We start from the raw sequence: 22,852 nt of genomic DNA on the forward strand, positions 1-22,852 counted from the left end.
AGAGCTTCCTCAGATTCATGCCCACTGAGTCGGTGATGCTATCTAACCATCTCATCCTCTGTTGCCCGCTTCTCCACCTGCCCTCAATCTTTCCCATCATCAGGGTCTTTTCCAATGAGTCTGCTCTTTGCATCAGGCGGCCAAAGTATTGGAGCTTCAGCAACAGACCTTGCAATGAACATTCAGTGTTAATTTCCTTTAGGACTGACTGATTTGACCTTCTTGCTGTTCAAGGCACTCTCAAGAGTCTTTCTCCAACACCACTGTTCGAAAGCATCAATTCTTCATCACTTAGGCTTCTTGATGAACCAACTCTCATATCTGTACATGACTACTGGAAAAACCATAGCTTTGACTCTAGGCACCTTTGTCGGCAATGTGATGTCCCTGCTTTTTAATACACTGTCTAGGTTTGTCATAGTTTTCTTTCCAAGGAGGAAGCATCTTTTAATTTCATGGCTTCAGTCACTGTCTACAGTGATTTTGGAGCCCCAAAAATAAAATCTGCCACTGCTTCCACTTTTTTCCCTTCTATTTGCCATGAAGTGATGGGACCAGATGCCATGATCTTAGTTTTTTTTTTTTTTTTTTAATGATCTTAGCTTTTTAACGTTGAGTTTCAAGCCAGGTTTTTCACTTTCCTCTTTCACCTTCATCAAGAGGCTCTTTAGTTCCTCTTCACTTTTTGCTATAGAGTGGTATCATCTGCATATGTTAGGTTGGTGGTATTTCTCCCAGCAAACTTGATTATAGCTTGTGATGCATTCAGTCCAGCATTTCACATGATGTACTCTGCATATAGACCCAGGGTTCGATCCTTCGGTCAAGAAGATTCCCTGGGATAGGAAATGGCCAACTACTCCAGTATTCTTGCCAGGGTATCCCATGGACAGAGGAGCCTGGTGTGCTACAGTCCATGGGGTTGCAAAGAGTCAGACATGACTGAGCAACAGCACACATTCTGCATATAAGTTAAATAAGCAGGGTAACAATATACAGCCTTGTTGTACTCCTTTCCCAATTTTGAACAAATCAGTTGTTCCATGTCTGGTTCTAAATGTTGCTTCTTGACCCACATACAGGTTTCTCAGGAGATAGGTAAGGTGGTCTGGTATTCCCATCTCTTTAAGAATTTTCCAATTTTTTGTGATCCATACAGTCAAAGGCTTTAGTGTAGTCAATGAAGCAGAAGTTGATGTCTTTCTGGAACTCCTCTGCTTTCTCCATGATTCAACTAATGTTAGCAGTCTGATCTCTGCTTCCTTTGCCTCTTTGAAGTCCAGCTTATGAATCTGGAATTTCTCAGTTCACATACTGCTGAAGCCTAGCTTAAAGGATTTTGAGCATTACCTTGCTAGTATGTTAAATGAGTGCAGTTGTACCATAGTTTGAACATTCTTTGGCATTGCCCTTCTTTGGCATTGGAATGAAAACTGATTTTTCCAGTCCTGTGGCCACTGCTGAGTCTTTCAAATTTGCTGGCATGTTGAGTGCAGCACTTTCACAGAATCATCTTTTAGGATTTGAAATAGCTCAGCTGGAATTCTGTCACATCCTAGTACAGAATTTTGTTCCTAGTACTACTTCCTAAAGCCCACTTGACTTCACAGTCCAGGATGTCTGGCTCTAGGTGAGTGATCACACCATCGTGGTTATCTGGGTCATGAAGAGTTTTTTCATGTAGTTCCTCTGTGTATTCTCGCCACCTCTTCTTAATCCCTTCTGCTTCTGTTAGGTCATTACCGTTTCTCTCCTTTATCGTGTCCATCCTTGCATGAAATGTTTCCTTGATATTTCCAATTTTCTTGAAGAGATCTCTAGTCTTTCCCATTCTATCGTTTTCCTCTATCCCTTTGCATTGTTCATTTACTCTTTACATTCACTTAAAAAAAGAGAGACCCCCCAAAGAAGCCCCACAATCCTGGACCTGCCCACTAGGTCCTGAGTTTTTCCAACTTCAAAGATGAGTAAAGGCTGTGAGGGTCTTCACAGGAGTAAAAAGGATCTCTTTTCATCCTCTCAAAGGCAGTGAGAGAAACTGAGGAATGAGGGTAAGAGACGTGCCAAGGGCCTCACACATCACAGTGAGTTGGGCTTGCAATCTGGGAGACTCTCATTCGAATGCCCACCCTCTCATGACAACCCCTGCCTTGGAGCTGACCCTCAGGCACCCAAAGCAGCCTCAGTCCCAGGCCGAGCTCCCTCTGGCAGCCTGGGTGGCCGGGCTCCACACTTCCACTGCAGCAGCTCTAAGGACCACAAGGTGGCAGCAGACACCATCTTTCCTCCTCGCTCCTCCCAGATTCCTGGCCCCAACTAGCCAAATCTTAAGCCTTCCCCCCAAATATCCCATCAGCTCTTTCCTTCCCTCTCAGGAAACAGGGAATGCTGCTTTCAAGTCCTGGCCTTGTCATTGGCTAGTTGTGTGATTGCAAGTAGATCATTTCACCTCTCCCAGCCTCAGCTATAAAATAAGGGGAACTCATGGGAATTGGTTAGTGACATACCTGGCAGATATACAATAAACCAATCGCTGGCAACCACTGCTGTTTGAAAAGGGGCTTTTGGAGATGGCACCTTCCTTGGGAAGGGGTTCTCCTGGAGGGATTGGCCCCCTCCCCACACCTTAGCAAAGCAGAGGCCCTCTGGGGGCAGCGGGGCCTTCAGAGACCTTCCGTGTTTATTGGTGGGCACCCTCTCTGCCCCTGCATGCATCTTTCCCCAGACTGGGGCATCTGACTTGGCTTTTTCTGCATCCCTGCCAACCCCCATCTCTCCCTTGGAGGGGGCTCTGCAGCCTCTTGCCCACCTTAATGTTATCCTGGGGATCAGCCGTGGGCTTCGGTTGGATAGGAACAGGGTCCCTGAACCACCGCTCATCAATTTTCTCTCTCTCCACTTCAGGTGCCCCCAAGTGACTGCCAAAGCCCAGCCAGCAAATGGCCGTCTCTACCTGCAAGACTCCCTGGCTGACCCAAATGTCAGCATCTCTTCTCCCCCACCGCCTGCCCAGCTCTTAACCTGGCATTCAAGGCCTTCCACTATTCGGTCACACGGTGCACTCTGTGCCCCACATATACTGGACCGTTTTCTGCTCCCAGAGCACACCTTCACTATTCTATTTCCAGGCCTTTGTGCAGGCTGTCCTCCCCTGGAAGGCCCTCTTCCATTTCCATGCAGTAAAGTCACCCTTAAAAGTCTAGCTGGAAGGTCCCTTCTCCGGGCAATCTTCCCTAATCCTGCAGATGGAATCCTTTTCCCTTCCCTGGGCTCTGGGTACACAGCTGCTTTAGGGCCTTCATCACAGGAGGCCGTGAATCTCAACAGGAATGAATGTCCATTATGTATGGAGAGCAACTTTCAATTTACAAATGGCTTTCCATCTAATTATCTTAGAGTCTTAATGTCCCGGAGTCAGGAAAGGATGACAGGATGAGCGCCATGACCTCATTTGACTGGTGAGGAGACAGTCAGGCTAGGAGAGAAATATGACTGGCTGGGTCCTACGCCCACCCCTGAGAATGGTGAGATCAGGATTCAAACCTGCAACAGATTCCAGCCCCTGCCTCCTGCCTGAGCTTCCCATGCTGTCTCCACTGTTCCTTGTGACCTGGTCTTGTGACACCCTTCCTCACTTAGACTGGGCATTGGTCAGTTTTGAATAAAGAGCTCAATTAAGTTTTGTTGATGCAACAGACGCTCTCCTACTGGCCCTGCCTCCCACCCTGTACCCTCTAAGCCCCTAGCCCATTCCTTGGCCTCTTTATCACCCAACTCAAGACCCAATCACCCAGTGGAGGCTGATGGCAGGGCCCAGGCTCTGGCAGGATAAGGAGTTGGCTGGAGGCCCAGGCAACTCAGAGGAGGAGGGGGAGACAAAAACAGGTTCCTTCCCTGCCCCCCAAGCTTATCAGTCCCCCCCAGGCTCCAGGCACACTTGGTACTCAGCCCGGGGGGGCAGAGATCTGTTGCCTGCTTATAACCCTTAAAAGCTGTGTGACCTTGGCTGTCTTCTGCTCTCAGACCCTCTTTAGAACACTTTAGGTATAAGGATTCAAAGGAATCAAATGAAAGAATACAGGTAAAATAACAGTGATCACCTCCTCTGGAGGACTCCCTGAGAGGGAGCATCTCAGGAGGCAAATAACACCAAGTCTGGGGAGGGAGATGGAGACTTCACTGGCAGAGGCAGGGGGGCAGGGGGCTTGAAGTCCACGCAGGGACAGCATCCACCCATCCCACCGGCCCGCCCAAGCCAGCGACTTTCACCCACACAAGTGCACATGTCACTTCAACAAGAACCCCAGGCTGCGTCCTGAGAGAGGGTCCTGGGCAGGGCTCCAGGGCTCCAGGGCCTGGCTGGAGGTGGGGGAGGCACCAGTTTATATGACAACACAGAGACACAAACAGAGGCACACCCTCTGTGCAAACTCACCATCAAGGGCACACTGTCACACCCATAAATGCATCTATCCCGCTCCAACAATACACAGAGATGAGAGACACACACTAGGTCAAGATCACAAGCTCACTCCCACGTGGACATCCCAGGCACAAACTCAGAAATACAGAGCCCTCCCTGGCCACCCTCACGACACACACACATTCCCAGGCACACACACTTATCAGGCCAGGGCAGGCGCAGGCGCTGCTGAGTCACCCACAGGCAGCTCCAGCCTCAGAGAGGAGGAGCCAAGTGCTCGCCCCCATCAGGAGGGGTGGGGCCTGCGGCAGTTCCTTAGAATAGCGGCGTTTGGGCCGCTGCGGGATTCTCCGCGCCCCGCCCTTTCGATAGAGGAGGAGAGTCAGAAAAGGGGAAGGAAACCCCTTTTGCGGAGGCTAGATCAAGGCATTCACAGCCTGCTCTCTCCAGGGTGCGCGAATACACGTGGGAGCAATTAAAAAAAATAACACTGGAACCATTACCGGGTATTTGCATATGTATTTTCACATGCTCATTTAATTTTCCCAACAGCTCTATGTGAAGTTGGGGCTATTATTAATCCAGAGGGAAAGGGATTTACCCAGAGGTACGGAGCGGCTAAGTGGAAGAGCCTAGACTCCATCATCTGCAAATCCCAAACTCTTAACCACTGGGCTGAGCCATACCACCTGGTGGGCAGGTGAGAATGTGGACAAGTGAAAGGTGTGTCGGTAGGCTTGGGAACCTGGTGTGTGTCAGCTTTCCATATGGGGTCCACTGGGTGAGGGACTGAAAAGGTCTCAAGGGTCCAGATTTCTGGTTAAAGAAACTATAGCTCCTGTGGTGCATTGGAGACTGTGCACCTTTATCAGAAGATGTGGGAGCTCAGACCTTCCTCTGCTAGACTGTGAGCTTCTTGAAGGCAGGGACTGGGGCCTGAAAACTAAAGATTAAGACTTGACCCAAAGGGGGCTTCGGTGAATTTGGGGGGCAAAACATGAATTTCTATAATAAAGGCTAACACTTCGGGAACGCTTACCCTGAGACTGGCACTGTTCTTATTAGTACTTTACATGGGTTATTTCACTTAATGGCCCACAGCTTGTAAGTAGTAGCAGGTTCTGACTCTCGGCAATCTGATTCCTGAGTCCATCAAATAGAAAGACCATTGAAGTCACAGGAAGTCACTTGTCAGTGACCTTCTCTATGTCCCATTTGCCCCCAAAAGGAATTCATGGGTCTCCAACTTGAAATAGCCTATGATTTTGTCATTCTCTAAGTCCTCAGCAAGGAAGAGGGATTAGGTTTGTTCTCTGTGGGCAAGACTCCTAAAGAGCAGAGTTCGGACGGGTTTAAAATGAAGGAGGCCTAACTGGGAAGTGATAAGCTTCCCATCACTGAAAGTGTGTGCGTTCATGCATGCTCAGTCATGTCCATGGCCCTATGGACTGTACTCCGCCAGGCTCCTCTGTCCATGGGATTTCCCAATAAGAATACTGGAGTGGATTGCTATTTCCTTCTCCAGGGGATCTTCCCGCCCCAGGGATTGAACCCTCGTCTCCTGCATTGGTAAGCAGATGCTTTTACCAGTGAGCCACGTGGAAGTCTGTGAGCACAGCTCTGAAATGCGATACAGAGGGGAGGGGATTTGGACCAGTGACTATGTAAGCCCCTTCCAGCGCTGATGGGACAGACGATAAGGAAGGCAAAGTCTCATAGTGGGAAGATGCGAATAAAGGGGACCAGAGTCCACATTTACTGAAGACCACCCACCGTGCCCCAGCCCTGCGCTTGGTACTTAACATATATTGCTAATTCTCAGGAAAATATTCTTCAAGATTTATAGTTGAGGAAACTCAGCTTCAGAGTAGTGACTCTGACACAGATGGCACAGGTCATCCAGGTGTCCTCTTCAGGATTACTTCCCTAGTCCCCTGTGACCAAGTCCGTGTCTCCCTTCCAGCCTTAGGGGGTAGCACCACGTGGCAAATTGCATCATACTTTTGCCATACGACGTTAGACACCGCGCCAGCCAATTCAGGAGCTCCCAGTGCGAGCCTCTGCAGACCCAGCGGGTCAGCAACCCTACCGGCCATCGCTGGGCGTCCCGTCAGGCCGCACCTGGAGCCCTCGCCCCTTCCCGGTTGCGACGCTCTCTCTGCCCCGCCCAGTTCCTCCCCCGTCCTCCCCGCCGCCCTGCTGACTGGCAGTTGCCTGCACCAATCCTAAGGCACCCCGGGTCGGGGGCGGGGCCTCACGCCAGAGTTGCCCTGTCAGTGCAGGTGGAGGCCCCCGAAGGGGCAAAGTGGCAGGAACCTCTTAAAGGGCGAGAGCGGCGGAGGGCGAGAACGCGGCCCGGCCCGGCCCGGCCAGGTCCCCGCCCTGTCCAGCCCAGGTGAGCCTGGACCTCCTGGCGGACAAGCCCGGGTCCCGGGAGGGACGGGGGTGAGAGACAGACGGACGCACTCCCCAAGGGCCCGGGGCGTCCCGCGGGGAGCGGGGAGAGGTCTGGTTCTCAGGATCGGGGGCGCTATAGAGGTTCCGGGTCCCCAGTTCCGAACTGGGAGTCCAGTGGCGGGGGGTCTGGGATTCCCGAAGTTCAGAGTGCGGGGAGGGGCAGGGGAGGCAGGAAGGGGGTCCGAGAGCTCGCGTCCGGAGCTGGGTGCTTGGCGCGCGGTCCCAGCCGGTTCCGGGCCTGTCTGGGGCGGGGGTCCGGGGTGAGGCGCGGGCGGGCGGGTCTCTGCTAAGGGCTGCAGCCCAGGCTTCCCCCCCACCCCCTCAACCCCGCCCTGTCGGCCCTGCGTGCTCCTGCCGGGCGGGCTGCAGCGCGGCTGGAGCGGGCGGGAGGGCGGCGCGCGCCGGGAGCGGGCAGCTGGGTCCCGGCCCCCGCGCCCCGCTCCGGCCCTTACGTAACTGACTTTGAGTTTCCGGACTGAGGGACCCGCGAGCTGGGGCGCCGGCTCTGCCGGCCAGGGTGGCTCTGCTGTCGCCGCCCCGGCCGCACAGCTCCCTTTCCAGGCTGGGTTTAGGGGACTTCTCTCTGCCTCCGGTCGGCCGGGTCTCCCTGTCGGGCTCTGGTACCGGCTAGATCTCATCTCCCGGTTCCCTGTGTCTCTCGTCTCCTCTGTGTGTGGCCCGGCCTCTCCCTGTCCTGCCCTCATCTACACTTTCTAGCAGACCCCACCTCTGTGGGTTGGGATAGGACTTCTTCTCTCCAGCAAATTGGAGGCCAGGACGTGTCCAGACCAACCTCAGCCCAAGCTTGCCCCAGAAGGAGGGCGGGGAGGACTACCTGGTAGGATTAGGGGAGGTTACTCCGGAGGCCCACAGATTCTTCTGGGAAAGGAGTGACTGAATGTGACCCCTTAAATTCCCAGATTAGAACTGAAGGCAGCTCCTTCCCCCCACCCCCCCTTTGCTTCTGAGCCCTTTTCTCTAGGAGGAGGTTTTCTCCAGGGTCAGGGAGAGCCTGACCTGGGTTGGGGCTTCGGGCAGCTGGAGGTCCCTGGAAGAACTGCTCAGCTACTGAAGGATGAGGGTGGGGCCCCGGGGCGCCCAGAGCACTGGCAGCAGAGCCCCAAAGGCTACTTACTGCATGCTCCCACCGTCACCCCAGTTACAAGCTGGGGACTGGCCTTGGCAGGAGGCTGGGGTAGGGAGGGGATCAACAGGAGGCCACCAGAAGACTTTTCATGGGGGGGTGCGGGAGGGTGGAGGTATAAGTGACAGACTCTCAGGTCTAAGGGGCACTTGGTGGGGTCACTCTCTGCCTTCAGGGTCCTTCTGAGTGTCAGAGAAACAGACACCTCAGAAATAACTCCTGCATCGCAGCTGTCCAGTGCATGTAAACAAGGTGTTAAGGGCGCCAGTGAGGTGGGAGTTGTTCATTCTGACCAGGGGTGGGGAGGAGAGACTTGGCAGAGGAGGTGGGAGTTAGGGGAAGAAGGGCATTCCGAAGCCATAGGGAGCAGAGAGGAGGGACAGAAGGGGACTTCAGGGATCCTATAGGCTTTTCATGCAGCAGAACTGGGTTTGAAGCCTGGTCCTGCCATTTCCTTGCTATGTGACCTTGCATGAGTCACTTCACCTCTCTGAGCCCCAGGTTCCTCCTTCGTCAATAATCCAGATCTTACAGGCATTAGCAGAATCAAATGAGCACTGAGTGTGCAGTGACTGGAATGGTAGCTGGTCTGGGAACAGGCCAGCGGGGGTGCGTTAAGAAGGGAATGGAGTGAGGAAGCCCTGAGGTTTTCTCTGTGTATACAGAAGAGTCAGGCAGGACCTGCCAGGTCCCTGGAGATGTGGGATATGGGTGGAGTGTCTTGTGTGGGTGACACCCATCTGTTTTCTGATCAGCCCATCCCTGAACTGCCTAGACCAGGCTAGTGTCCCTCCTGAAGGCCCCAGGTACCAACAGAAGCTCTCAGGCTGCCCCGGTCCCTAGGCCAGTGGGAATGGGGCCCAACACCCTGTTTGCAGAATGGACACTGGCCGGGAGCCTGGCTGGCTGCGCCGGGCAGGAACATCCCAGCCTGGCTGGGAAGATGCTGACACTGTAGAGACCTCTGGAGGCCCAGAGTGCTGCTGGCTGGAGTTGGGTGGTGCTGATAGGATCTGAGACAGAGGCTGGCCAGGGTGGAAGCGAGGAAGGGAGATGCATGGAGAGACCCCCTGGAGGGGGAGCCTGAGCAGAGCTATGGAACCAGAGAGGAATTTCATGTGGTTATTCCCCAAGCCTTCCCGGAGCACCTCCAGTGTGACTTGTATGGCTCTGCTAGCCAAAGGGCTAAATGTGCTGTGCTGTGCTTAGTCACTCAGTCATGTCTGACTCTCTGCAACCCCATGGACAATAGCCCACCAGAATCCTCATGGGGATTCTCCAGGCAAGAATACTGGGGTGGGTTGTCATGTCCTCCCCCAGGGGATCTTCCCAACCCAGGGATCGAACCCAGGTCTCCCACATTGCAGGCTGATTCTTTACTGTCTGAGCCACCAGGGCCGAATAGGATACCCATGAAAGGCTCACCGTAGAGGTCATGGTGGCCTGAGACTTGTTGGGGGTTTGCGGAGTAGACCTTTATGACAGTCCCCTGGGGGATTGGTCACTCAGAGTTTCTCCAGGGCCTAAGATTCTGATGTTGGTTAACAGGGCAGGATTCTACTGCCTGATCATCTGTGGGCAGTCACTTTTCTCTCCGGGGTCTCAGTTTTCTTTCTGTGAAGGAACATAGAGTCTCTAAGATCTTCCAGCACTCATTACTGCAGCCCCCAGGACCTAGTTTGGGACTATCCTCACCCCACGTGAGGGGAGGGGAGAGAATGGGGATAAAGGGCAAAGTTGAGTGTAATGGGCACTCAAGTCCTGTTCTTGGCCTGTGTTCTTGAATCATAGAACTGTAGCCTCTTGAGCACTTATGCAGGGTGTGTTGTGCCAAGCCTTTCATATGCAACATTATGTATTTCTCATAATCCCAACATCCTCATGAGGGAATAGGTATTATCCCTATTCAGGGAGGTGAATTGACTTGAGCAGAGTCACATAACTAGGAAGTGGTTGGGGATTCTAAGCCAGGTCTGTCTGACTCCAAAGCCCAGATTCAGCTACAAGAGGGTGACTCCACCCAGTAGGTACTGAGGTGCCTGCATTACTTAACCCTTACTTGCAGAACCTGCCTGACCCCTGCTGGGTGAGCTCACAGCTCTGAGATGTTCAAGCTAGGGAAGTGGGGGACAGGCTGTGTGGGTGCACTCTGGGCCCAATGAACGGGGGCGGGGGTGGGGGTAAGGAACAGAGAGAGCAACTGTGGGTCAGGGCCTCACAGGAACTTCTCCAAAGGGCCAGCCCCGCCTGACTATGCTCAGTGCAAGAGCTAGGCATGAAAGGCACCCTGGGGTATGTGGCCAATTTGGACCTCAGTTTCTCCATCAGTAAAGCATGGGTTTGGAGTCGTTGAGTGCAGACATTCCTTGGCCTGTGGGTGAGTGGCTGAAGTTGGCGATGGGGTCAAGGGTTAGAGGAGGGGTCAGGTAGCAGTGACTGAGCCTGTGGAGGGAGAGCTTGGATCCTGGGCTGGCTGTTTGACATTTGAAAGGCTTGGCACAGAGTGCCATGCACAGTAAGTGCTCAGGAGGCTGCAGTTCTAATTATGATTCGAGATTTCAGAGGAAGGGACTGAAGCTGGAGATGTTCAAAGGCTTGTTTGGGACTGGACACATAGTATTGCAGAGACTGAAGGGGAAATGGAAGGGAGAGCAAAATCCAGGCAGGTGCCAGCTGGACTCTTGGCTCAACCACTTAACTCGGTTTGGAGATGTGAAATGAGGGCCCAAGAACACACAGAGAAGAGTTCCATCACCTCACTGTCTTCATCTGTAAAACGGGAATAGTAATCATTCTGTCTTTGTCCACTTCCTTGGTCACTAGGAAGGTCAAAGGAGAAGAGGCGTTTGTGGAATCAGGTGAGAAGGCTGGTTATTTTTCAGTTCAAAGCTGTAGTTCTAGGTGCATGTTTGTGGGGAGGGAGCATTTCTGACAGCAGCTCTGCAGGGATGCTTTATCCTGGGGTTGCGCTGGAGAACAGTCCTATTTATGTCACCAATAAATGTCACCACTATTTATTGAGGAATTAGTTACCGTACACCAGGCACTGGGCTCAGAGCTTCACCTCTCATCTCTTTTCATCTCTACCTTCTCAGGTCAGTGGTGGCCTGACCCACACTAGAGGTCTCTGAAACCCACGCCTACAGCTCCCTATGGTAACAGTAGCTAACATTTCTGAAGAGTTTCCTCTGTTACTGTGTGCCAAGCATTCTTCAAAATGTTTTACATATATTAACTCAATCTTCACAACAGCCCTGGAGGTGGGTACCAATACTTTCCCCATTTTACAGAAGAATAACTGAGGTGCAAGGAAATGAAGAAATGGGCCTGGTATCACAAAGCTAGTATGTCGTAGAGCCAGGGTACGGAGCCAAGTTCTCAAGTCTCCTCCTTGAAGCGCTCATCACAATTGCAATTCAGTTATTGTAAGATTGCCTCCTCACTGACTGTAGGTTCCATGAGGGCAAGGACTGACACCTGGCACACAGTAGGTGCTCAGCTAATGTTTGTGCACAGGGATCCTGCTGCTTCCAGTGGGCTGGGCCCTGGGAGAGCTCGTGAGCTCAAGGTAGATTATCAGATTTCTGACTAAGGGGGTATCTGTGCCAAAGAACCCCTGAGTCATAGGGAGGGCAGGGTTCCCCTGGGCCCACGCTCAGGCCGAGGAGGGACCCCGAAGATGCATTTGCTGGCTGTACTGTGTCTCACTGCTGTTTTTTCTTTCCATGTGTCACCGTGGCGATGGCTCCATGGCTTCTCCCTGACGGCTGCGGGATCCTGTGGCTGCTTCTGGGTGAGTACTGGTTCTGCTAAGGAATGGCCACTGGGAAGTATAAAGGGAGGCCTGGGGTTGGGGAGGAAGAGACGAGGGAGGGTCCTAACTCTGAAGTTAGGATCCTGTCGCAACCAGCTGACTTCTCGCCGGATGCCTGGCATGCTGATGTGGTGATTTTGGGGTCACGTGACACAATGCAAAGGTCTCTGGGGCAGATTGGCCTGGACTAGAATCCTCATTCTGCCATGTGCAAGCTAGGTGGCTCTTTGCGTCTCAGTTTTGCCTCTGTGAGGTGGGAATATTAACACCTGCCTGATACAAGCATGTTTGTTGTTTTATTCCTGTGAACCCCACAAGGGGCCGGGATGTTTGTTCTCCTGCTCACTGCTGTCCCCCAGCACTGAGGATAGAATGGCTCGTAGTAGATGTGCAGTGAATATTTCTGAATGAAAGCACATATAAATTCGGAGTCACGGTGCACCCATCAATGTGCTTTGTATTGGATTAAAAGGCTAACACATGTGAAGTGCCCAGCGTTATAGGGGCTCAGTGAACACGAGTCCTCGCTTTGCTCCCAAGATGGTGAATTCCTTGGGGTCAGGTCTCTGTTAAGTGAGCCCTGAGTCCTCTGAACTGAGCATGGTCAAGTACCAAGCAGGCATCAGGGAGCAGAGATAGTGGCCTAGGCAGCTAGACTCAGGGCCCTCTACTTAGGTCTGGGGAAGGAGTGATGGAGCTTCTGGATTTCATCAGCAGGGTGGGGCTGCTTGCTGGGGAGGTCTAGGGCTGAAGGCGGGAGGGATGAGGAGGGACTCTGCCTCCCAAGACTGCCAGTTTCCTAGCTGTGTGACCTCGGACAAGACACAACCCTCTCTGAGTCCTGGAGACTTCATCAGAGACATGCATATCCTAACACCTGCCCCACGTGGGCAGCGGGAAAAGCTAGTGAGAAGTGCTGGGCACAAGGCCCTGCTTGGTAACTGCTGGTTTCCTCCCCACCCTGGGCTCATTCTGGGAGGGGACAAAGTAAAGGGTTCCTCTTTTTGGCTCCTTTCTCCTACTTTTAACTTCACACCCAGGAGGAACTAGAATCTAGGAGTCAGGAGCCCCAGACTCCCCAGCAGGCTGGCCAGGGTCCAGGGATAAGGGCTGGCTTCTGCCCAGTGTGGAAGTAGCTGAATGGAGGACTCAGCTCTGCCATTTTTTTTTGGTTGTGTGACTTGATTCAATAACCCACCATCTCTGGGCCTTGGTTACCTCACCTGTTAAAATAGGGTGAGTAAAACATACTTCCCTCAAAGGATTATTCAATGAGCAAACGGGGTGGAGCAGGGACTATCCTCACTGTCAGTGTTTGGCCCTGGCTGAGGAGGCTCCAGTGAGGGAGCCTGGAGAATTGCATCCTACCTTGGCCTGGGGATTCTGAGATTCGAGTCCTCATATGTACTATTGCTGCTTATTGGATTTTTTAATATGCTGGGCTGGTTGTTATATGTTATTTCAGACACATTATTTCATCTAGTCCTCCCAGTGACCCTATGAGGTAGGCATTATGGCCCCTACTTTATGGATGATGTAATTGGTGCTGAGTAAAGCAAGTGAGTTACAGAGTCACAGAGTTATTTGGGGGTAGAGTTGGGGCTCAGACCCAAGTCTGCTCACCCCACGGCCACAGTTCTTTGTGTGTAACTCACCTGGCCCACGAAGGTAGAGGCTGGGTCTGAGTCTTTTCTGTCTGTCTCCATCGCCCAGCACAGGGTTGGTGGGGGCTGCTGGACTCTTTGCTGCACGCACGCGCGCGCACACACACACACGCACACACACACACGGCACCCCCACCCAGTCTGGTGCTCCAAAAGTATTGAAAGGAGAGAACAGAAAGCCAAAGCCCTGATAGCGTGGCAGTTGAGAGTCAGATAGACATGGCTTTGAATCCTGGATCTATTGCTTTCTGTTGCTTTTCTTTCTGTGACCTTGGGCAAGACATTTAACCCTTTAGAACCATACTGTCCTTATCTGTAAAATGAGAATAAAGAAATAACCTGCCTACCTTTTAAGAATTCTTATGAGGATTAAATAGTGTACATAAGGCACACGGTGAGTACTCAATGATAGCAATTATTGTTATTATAGTTATAATTATGAGTGTTATTTTGGGATTACAAAAACATCCCTCTTGAGACAGTGGAGACCAGGCCTGGGAGGAACCCGCTGGGGATGGGTAGGTAGTCACCAATCTAACAGGTTCTGAAAGGCGCCCACATGTGGGAAGGGAGGAGGCCTCTTGGAAGTAAGAATGTCCCTTCCTTTCCTATCTGTCTGCTTTCACTTACACCCACTCTGTGCCTGGCCCCATGCTGGGCATGGGGCACAGAGGTGAATCTGTGTCATCTCTGCCCCCACTGTCTCCTGCCCTGAGGATGTCGGAGTCTGGCTGGGGAGGAGGAAATGGGAACTACCAGCTCCACCTCTGATGGATGCAAAGTGTGGCCTGCGACTGTCTCTTCAGGCAAAGACAAGGAGAAAGAGCCATCCTAGTGGAAGGAATTGCTTGGCTATGTACAGAGCCGTGACCTGCACTTTCGGGAACACAGCTGGAGAGACAGGTTCAGGGGAGTTAGGGGACTTGACGTGGAGGCCATGGGGGCCATTGGACATGAAGCTGGGGAAGGGGGTGGTCAGGCTTGTATTGCACTTGGATCACTGGGTGTGGACACAGACAGGAGGGAAGGGGCAGGGCAACTCTCCAGGTGAGCGGTGCTGAGATATGGGGCCTGGGACTGAGCTGGGGAGCGGGGAACACGCACCATGGGTGGTTGTGAGCTCTGTCCAGGAAGCAGAACCAGAGCCTGCAGGGCGTCAAAGGACCCCTGTGGGCAGGCAGGAGGGGACAGAGGTGAGGGTGATGTCTTAGGTCAGGGGGTGATGGGACCTGCTGGAGTCTCTGTTGAGGGACACAGCTGGGTCAGGGGGTAAAAGCCCCTTGTCTGCTCCTGGCACCTTCTGCCTCAGTTCCCCAGGGCCCATTCCCCTCCTCCTGCCTTAGGGGTCCCCTGTGGTGACTCTGGCAGGGATGGGAGCTCTTTGGGGGTGGAGGCCGGGTGGGGCTGTGAGATGCAGACAAGCCTTGGGTTCTAGCCCTGCCAATGCCATTGATGTCTGTGTGGCCCCTGGAAATCACCTCCTCTCTTGCCCTGTTGTCCTCGCCTTGAAAGTGTGGATGAGAAAACCTGTTTTGGGGGCTTCCCTGGTGGTCCAGCGGTTAAGATTCTGTGCTTCCACTGCAGAGGGCATGGTCTGATCCCCGGTCAGTTGGTTGGGGAAGTTCCGCATGCTGTGAGGTGAGGCCAAAGGGGAAAAAAAAAGTGAAAAGTAATAAACTTTTCAAGAAAAGAAAACCTGTTTTGCTTGCCTCAACGTTTCAATGAGAAAATACAAGCAGAGACAACAAACATCTATCGAGCATAGACTGTGTACCAGGTTCTAGCGGGGCACAAAGATGATGCAGAGAGGAGGTTCCTCCCCTTCAGGAAGCATGAAGTGACTGAGCCCAGACCAGCAGGTGGTTAACACTGGGCATCAGGGGGAGAGATAGCTCAGCTGGGATTTGAATGATGAATAAGAGCTCTCTAGGTAGGCAGTGGAGGGAACAGACTCTTAGGCATAGGGAACAGCATGTGTGAAGGCTCGAACCTACCCCATGTGCTCAGGTCCTAAGTACCTAGTTTGGTATGGCTGGAGCAGGAAGGGAGAGGTCAGTGCTGATTTCGATGAGGCTGGACAGGGAGGCAGGCCCAGATCCCACACTTGGTACCCTTTTCTTCCTGCGCCTTCGTAACTGCTGCCCCCGCCTCCCCACCCCCCGAGACTGCCAGGGCCCTTTCCACTGTGCCCTCTCCCCACCCACCCTCCAGCTTCCCTCCTTGTTCCTCTCACTCCAACTCTTGTCACACTCAGCGGCTGCCTCTCTCAGGAGTCAACAAACTGGGGTCCCTGCTGGCTCTGCCACTTATGGGTTGTTTTGCCCTCCCTGAACCTCAGTTTCCACTTCAGTGAAATGGGGACAGTGGTCTTTCTCACAGGGAAGGGTGGAGGCTTCAATGAGGTAAGCCCCACAAATGGCCTTGTATGGTGTCTGAATGTCATAGGCCCCGTCAAAGGCAGCTTTACTGAAATCATGATGATTTGGACTTCTTGGTCTCCCTGGTTCTGCCCACTGCTTCCCCTGCCTCTCCTGGCAGCCAGCGCTGGCCAACAAAGGAAGGAAAGGATTAAGAAACAGCCCCATATCTCCAGAGGGGTCCTGGCCCTCAGCCGAACATGTTCCCTCCTGTCCCTTGCCCCCCTTGGCCTCAGGCTCTAGGACATGTGGTCTTAAGGCCTGGACTCTTCCCAGCTCCCCACCCAGGAAGCTCCTCCCAGACTAGAGGCCAAAAGCAGCAGCAGCCCTGAAAAGGGGACTGAAATTTTGAAAATATGTAGCTTAATTTTTTTCCCCTGCAAGCTGATAATCGGGCCCTTTTTTTTTCTGTGTGATTGGGAGAGGAGCAAATGTCATGTCCTGTTATCTGTGGGTGGCCCCGTAGTCTGGGTGGAACTGGATCCCTGAGTCTCTTGGATTTTACAGCAGAGGCTGGTGACCAAGTCTCTTTTGGTACAGATGTGGGAAACTCAGATCAGAGTAGGCGGCTGATGGCGCAGGGTCACACAGCAGGAACGTAGGTCTCCGGACCTGTTTTGCACTGTCCTGTGAATGCTTGTGATGCTGGCTATTATGGCACCGCCCTGAGCCTCGCTTTCCTCTGCTGTGGAACGGGGTGACTTTACTGTGAGGACTGGCAGTAAGGTGAATAGAGCACTCAGTCCGAGGCTCAGCACAATGAGGCCTCAATGGTAGGTTGTTGTTTAGTCGCTCACTGATACGGGATCATTGTGTGTGTGTGTGTGTGTGTGTGTGTGTGCTCAGTTGCTTAGTCATGTCTGACTCTTGCGACCCCATGGACTATAGTCCCCGAGGCTCCTCTGTCCATGGGATTTCCTAGGCAAGAATACTGGAGTGGGTTGCCATTTCCTTCTCCAGGGGATCTTCCCCACCCAGGGATCGAACCCGCATCTCCTGCATCGGCAGGTGGATTCTTTGCCACCAAGCCACCTGGGAATTCCCAGTGGTAGGGAGCAACTGTGATTGCTGCTGTGACAGCTGTTATAGCAACTGTGGTAACTGCTGCCTCTGAGAACGTCTCAATCTAGGGACTTGGAGTAGTCGATAGTTTCTTGTTGAACAGATGACATCCAGTAGACTGGTTTCAAAGTCAGAGGCTCAGCATCCCCCCCCGACCCACACCCCCACTTCCCCCTTCCTGGTTGGCTGGAACACTCTAGCCTCACCCTTGGCCTGATTTTGGCCTCTGCCCCTGGCCCGTCTCTGCCCTCCTGGCACCATGCCTAGCACGGCCTCTCTTCCAGGAGTCACACGAGGACAGAGTTGCCCTTCTGAAGCCTCCTCTGCTCCATTGCCACTGCAAGTGCTTGGGAAAAGCAGAGTCGGGAGGGTCTTGTGTCACCCAGGCCTTGGCTGGTTTTATTACTGTGGGGACAGTTGAGGGCTCAGGGGCAGAGGTGGCTTCTGAGCTCTCTGGCACTGTCTTCAGGGAGCTAAGGCGACATGAAGATTTTCGCAGAGGCTGCGAGATAGGTCTCGAAGGGCAGACCTGGTCCAGGCCCCAAATCTGGTGGAGTGGAAGGACTGCTACACTGGGGGCTGGAGGGTGGCATCCCTTCCCCACGCCCTCTTGGAGCCTTTTTTTGATTTATAAAAGGAAGGGGATGGATTGATGTCAGAGGTTTCTACTAACACTACAGGATTAAAAGAAGGGATTTGGGGGCCAAGAGAGAGCTCCGTTTAGATTGCAGCTTCACCACTGACCAGCCATGGGGCCCCTAGCAAGGTGTTCTCCCTCAGTTTTCTCACCTGTAAAATGGGAAAAATATTAGCAGCTTTTCATGGGTACTTAAGGGCTAAATTAGATAATTCAGGTAGAGTATTCCTTCCATAGCAGGCACACTGAAATGACTGTTATTGTTGTCATTCTGAGATTAGCAGATGCAAGAAGAAATCAGCCAAGGCCAGTTAGGGAGCAGTTCATGAAGAAGGCAGGGCTTGAGAATGTGCAGGATTCACCCATCTGTTCATTCACTCAACACAGACATACTTAGATTCGCCCAGGCGGGGCACAGAGAAGAGCAGCAGGGAGGCTGGAGAAAACCGGAGGCAAGCAGACCTGCCTGTTCTAGTGGTGTGGCGTGGGCTCACTGTGTGTGTGTGTGCTTGTCGTGTCCGACTCTTGTGACCCTGTGGACTGTAGCCCGCCAGGCTCCTGGGACCATGGAATTTTCCAGGCAAGAATACTGGAGTGGGCTGCCATTTCCTATTCCAGGGGATCTTCCCAACCCAGGGATCGAACCCATATCTCTTGAGTCTCCTGCACTGGCTGGTGTATCCTTTACCACTGCACCGCCTGGGAAGCCTCTGTGGGATCATTACCTCTCTTCTTTGGGTCTTGTTTCCTCAACCGTAAAGCAGCGAGACAAGTGAGCATTATCCTTACCTCCAGAACTGTCCTAAGGTGTAAGAGAGCTCAAGTATACAGTAGGTGATCAGTCTAGCTGATGCCTTTTCTTTCCTATTTCTGTTAACGACTTGGAGGTTTGATCTCAGGTGGCAAGTCCTTGAATCTACCAGCCACACCGCCAACCCCAGGGCCTTTGCACTTGCTGGCCCTTCAACCTGGAACACCTACCCCAGATCCTTCCATAACTTGTTCTCTCATCTTCTTAATTTTTTTGTTTAAATGTCACCTGCTCAGTAAGGCCTTTCCAGACAGCTCTGTTTAACAGTGTGACACTGCAATGCCAACACTCCCTCTCCTCCCTCCTGGCTTATTTTTATCCACATCTCTTACCATTCTTTGACCTACAATATTTTATGGAGTATCTGCTTATTGTTTGACTCCCCTCACTGGCATGTAAGCTCAGAGATGATGGTGATATTTGTCTGTCTTGTTCATTGTCATATCTCCTGTACCTAGAAGAGTCTGTGGTACATAGTAGGTGCTCAACAAATATTTGTGGAGTGAATTTTTAAAAATTAATTAAGTTATTTTTGACTGTGCTGGGTCCTTGTTGCTGTTCACAGGCTTTCTCTAGTTGTGGCAAGCAGGGGCTGGATACGGTGCACGGGTTTCTCTTTGTGAGGGCTTCTCTTGTTGCGGAGCACAGGGTTGAGAATGCTGGCTCAGTAGCTGTGGCACGTGGGCTTAGTTGGTCTGTGGTATATGGACTCTTCCCAGATCAGGGATCAAACACCTGCGTGGAAGGTGGACTCTCAACCATTAGCCCACCAGGGAGGTCCTTGTGGAGTGAATTAATGAATAAATGAAGCTTTCTTCTCTAGCACTAATCTGAGCATGCATACATACACACAAACACAATAAATTAATAAATAATTGCGTGAGTGGTCATCGTTCTCTCCATTTGCCAGATAATACTTTGGTTGGGTCAATCCTGAAGCCCTTTAGCTTCTGACATTTTCTGCCAGGGCATCAGTTTCCGTTGGAGTGCCCAGATCTTTTGTTCCTAAGTCTGAGCTATGCAGAATTTCTAGTTGGGACTGTTTGGCTGTTGGGCCCACATGGTTATTATGTCATTATTGGTAATTAGCACTTAGGCCTAGAGGATTGAGCTTTTTGTTTCTCAGCAGAAATCACAGCAGACAGCTGTGCTGGCCAGTGGGGCCCCAGGCCTGGAGCAGCTTCCTCTATAACCCCCCACTTCCAGCTATGGGTCCATGGCTTAGAGAGACCAAGGCAGAGGTGCCCAAAGCTAAGGGCAGCTGCATAACCAGTTTAATTGCTGTCTTTTCCAAGCAGTGTTCTGGAAAGTTTCTTCTCCCTTACACCTTTGGTTCTCCATGCCTGGCTTGGTTCAGAAGGGATCCCCATGCCCCTGGAGAAGCTGGGTGTGGTTTCCAAAGGTCTAGCTCACAGGGGGATTTTCTTTCTTTAAAAAAAATTAAAAAAATTTTTAAAGTTCTTTTTGACTGCTCTGGGGCTTTGTTGCTACACACAGGTTTCTCTGGTTCTGGCAAGCGGGGGCTACGTTCTAGTTTCGGTGCTCAGGCTTCTCACTGCAGTGGCTTTGCCTGTTGTGAGCACAGGTTCCAGGGTGTGTGGGCTCAGTAGTGATGGCACACGGACTTGGTTGCCCTGAAGTATGTGGAATCTTCCTGGACCACGGACCAAACCCATATCCCCTGCATTGGCAGGTAGATTCCTAACCAGTGGACCACCAGCGAAGTCCCATAGAGGCATTTTCTGATGCCCAGGATTCTGGTATTATGGGTAAAGGAAATAATCCAGTGTTTAAGACTCAGGAGCCTGAGTTCAAGTCCCTGCTTAGCTGCTAGCTGAGTTGTTGGGTCCCCATAGGCTTTTTGTTAACTTTTGCGGGGCTTCAGCTTTCTCGTCCAGAGATAAACAGATAAAGACACCTACATGGCTTCACTGGGAAAGAGAGGCAGGATAGTGTAGTGGGCAAGGATAGGGTTCTAGAATCAGACATACTTGGCTTCCCCACTATACCTCTCCTTAGCTGTGTGAAAGTGAAGGTGGCTCAGTCATGTCCGACTCTGTGACCCCCATGGACTATACAGTCCATGGAATTCTCCAGGCCAGAATACTGGAGTGGATAGCCTATCCCTTCTCCAGGGGATCTTCCCAACCCAGGGATCAAACCCAGGTCTCCCACATTGGGGGCAGGTTCTCTACCAGCTGAGACACAAGGGAAGCCCAAGAATACTGGAGTGGGTAGCCTATCCCTTCTCCAGGGGTCTCCCCAACCCAGGAATCAAGCCACCCAAGAATCGAACTGGGGTCTCTTGCATTGCAGGCGGATTCTTTGCGAACTGAGCTATCAGGGAAGCTTGTGTGACACTAGGCAAATTGCTTCACCTCTCTGACTTCGGTTCCCAAAGCTAAAGAATGGGGTTAAAATAGTACCCACTCCATAGGGCTGTGAGAACTAAATCAGAGAATGCAGGTAAAGGATCTGGGCACACAGAGAGTGTTCTGTACACTGGTATTATTGTAATGACCATTACAGGAATGCAAACAATCTGTAAGCTGTAAGAGCACCAGCAATAAAGCTAGGCAGATGTGGGTTTGAATTCTAATTCTGACCCTTACTACCTGGGTGATCTTGGGGAAGTTTTTCACTTCTGAGACTCTTATTTCCTTATCTGTAAAATGGGCATTATAGTCATACCTTCCTCAAGAGGCTGTTGGAAAGGTTCAGTGACATGTTGCATAAAAAGTACTTGGTACAATGGTTGGCACATGTCATCCCCATTTTATAGATAAGGAAGAGGAGTGGTGACTCGCCTGAACTCACATAGCATCTTAGTGGTGGAGCTATTGTTTTGTTTTTTAATAAGGATTAAATGTATATATTTAAATTTGGCTGCACCAGATCTTAGTTGTGGCATGTGGGATCTGTAGTTGCAGCGTGTGGGATTTAATTCCCTGACCAGGGATCAAACCTGGGCCCTTTGTACTGGGAGTGTGGAGTCCTAGCCACTGGGCCACCAGGGAAGTCCCTGGTGGAGCCTTGATTTAAACCCAGGTCTGCCTACCTCAAAAGCCCCCGATCCTTTTACCTCTTCTTGCCATCAGCCAAATATGGGATGAGGAGGAGGATGTCTGTTCTTGGGGCTGCTGGACTCACCTCATTCATTCCATGGTCCCCAGTGCCCACACACAGGAGGTGCTCAATAAATGTCTGCGGGCTGAGGAAAGGGGGACCAGTGTGTCCTCAATTCCAGGGAGGCTTTTGCCTTGGGATTGAGAGTTTTTTCCTTGCTTGGTTGACAGCAGAATAAAATAAAAATAAACAATATAACTCATACTCAGTGCAGATGTGGGCCTGTCATCTGAAAAACCCTTTGCACCGCCTACATAATTGATCCTTCTTGCTACACTGTGACGTCCTGGATAGGCACCTCCGTTTGATTGATGTGGAAATGGGAGCCCAGAGAGGGTGTAATGGATAAATATTTGTGTCCTGTTCAAAATTCACGTTGAAGCATTAATCCCAACGTGATGGTATTTGGAGACAGGGCCTTTGGGAGGCGATTAGGGTTAGATGAGGTCATGAGGAGGGGCCCTCATGATGAGATTAGTGTCCCTGTGAGAAGAGACACCAGCAAGCTCCCTGTCTCTCTGCCATGTGGGGGGCTGAGAAGAGGTGGCTGTCTACAAACCAGGAAGAAAGCTCTTACTGGAATCTAACTGGAATCAGGTGGCACCCTGATCTTGGACTTCAGACTCCAGAACTGTGAGAACATAAATTTCTATAAATTTCTATTGCCTAAGCCACCCAGTCTATGGCATTTTGTTAAGGCAGCCTGTGCTAAGAGAGAGGGAAAGTGACTTGCCCAGAGCCACACAGTGAACTTACTGCAGAGCTAAGGCTGGAGCTTATTTGTAGTGATTTCTCTCTTTTTTCCTCCACGGAAAAACTTCAGTCACTGGAAGGCTTAGAAATGGAGACTAGCTGAATGCAGGACAGACAGTTCAGGAACTGTCCTGCTTCAGCAACTTTGGAGGATCTTAGGGCAAGTCAAGCCTGGCCCCCAGTTCCTTCCTGCTTCATCATAGCTCCTCCTCTGCCCTCTCCCAAGGGAGGGTTGGGGCAGGCTGACTTCAGCAGGTTTAGAAGGGGCTCAGCTAGCTGGTGGCACTGAGCCTGTCCCCATGTTTCTTGGGAAACCCTCTGGGCCTGGAGGGTTCCCTGCCTGAGAGAGAGAGAATTAGTGGGTTAAGCTTGAGTGAGCTGGAAGCTTGGCTGGATCAGGGCCATTAGGCTCAGTCCAGCTGGTGAGAGAAGGGGATTGGAAGGGTCGTGGGAGGTCAGATCCCTGGGTCCCTCTTTAAATGTCCCAGGGCTCCAGTCAGAAGCAGCCGCAGCAGCCTTTCCCTGGGGTTTTGGGACAGACGTT

The 22,852-nt window shown here is 51.8% G+C and overlaps 1 protein-coding gene across 1 annotated transcript in view; it reads left to right on the top strand.

Moving 5' to 3' along the window:
- Nucleotides 1–6,694: 6,694 nt before the first annotated feature.
- Nucleotides 6,695–22,852, top strand: part of EPB41 (erythrocyte membrane protein band 4.1) — a 181,566-nt gene continuing 165,408 nt past the window's right edge. The window contains 2 exon segments of the mRNA XM_070384231.1: nt 6,695–6,818; nt 10,848–10,882. The gene's annotated coding sequence lies outside the window, so the exon portion shown is untranslated.

Source organism: Bos mutus, chromosome 2 (genome assembly GCF_027580195.1).
Source record: "Bos mutus isolate GX-2022 chromosome 2, NWIPB_WYAK_1.1, whole genome shotgun sequence".
NCBI classification, from domain to species: Eukaryota; Metazoa; Chordata; class Mammalia; order Artiodactyla; family Bovidae; genus Bos; species Bos mutus.